This window comes from Olea europaea, unplaced genomic scaffold, assembly GCF_002742605.1.
Source record: "Olea europaea var. sylvestris unplaced genomic scaffold, O_europaea_v1 scaffold1205, whole genome shotgun sequence".
Taxonomy (NCBI): domain Eukaryota; kingdom Viridiplantae; phylum Streptophyta; class Magnoliopsida; order Lamiales; family Oleaceae; genus Olea; species Olea europaea.
In genome coordinates this window covers 82,366-83,049 of record NW_019229473.1, presented here as the reverse complement: position 1 = coordinate 83,049, position 684 = coordinate 82,366, and positions in this window count along the sequence as shown.

Below are 684 nucleotides of genomic sequence, written 5' to 3'. Positions count from 1 at the left end.
TTGTTTTGGGTAATCTCTAGTTGGAGTCCCCAGCGTTTGCCAGTTGCGCTCAAAATTCCAACCTACTGAATGAGGCAGGTCGCCTCCTAAACTTTTAAAATATACAAACGTGATTTTCGTGTGTCGAAAACCATTTATTTAACTATTAAAAATCTGATTTTGAATTTATTAAAAATAAGACAAATTTCTTACATTTAACCATGTAAATATATAAGTATTTAATTACTTTATTAAAAATAACATACCATTATAGCTTGTAAAATAAATTGAAATATTGTATTTTACAAGTTTATTGTTTAAATCTCCCTTTACAATTTGATTTTAAATTTAATTTTAAAAAAAACGAATTGAAGGCAGAAGCGGAATGCGTACACGAAACTTTTCACATGCTTTTTCACGTACATCATTAGTCACTAGTACCCATGAATATAGCACCAACGTTGTTCAAACACCAGTGTACATAACATCAAATGACACTAAACGAGAAACCTGTCAAATAATAGGTCACATGACTTAAGTGCCATCTTAGACACGTTGTGGTGCCAAATAGCATTATTCATGCTAGGACTTTCATGTAAATACGATGATGAAGAAAAGTATCATGATGAAAACAGGTAATAATAAGTTTGGCCAAGCTCATGATCTAGGCCATACATGCTAAACTGAGGTTAGAATCTCAGTATA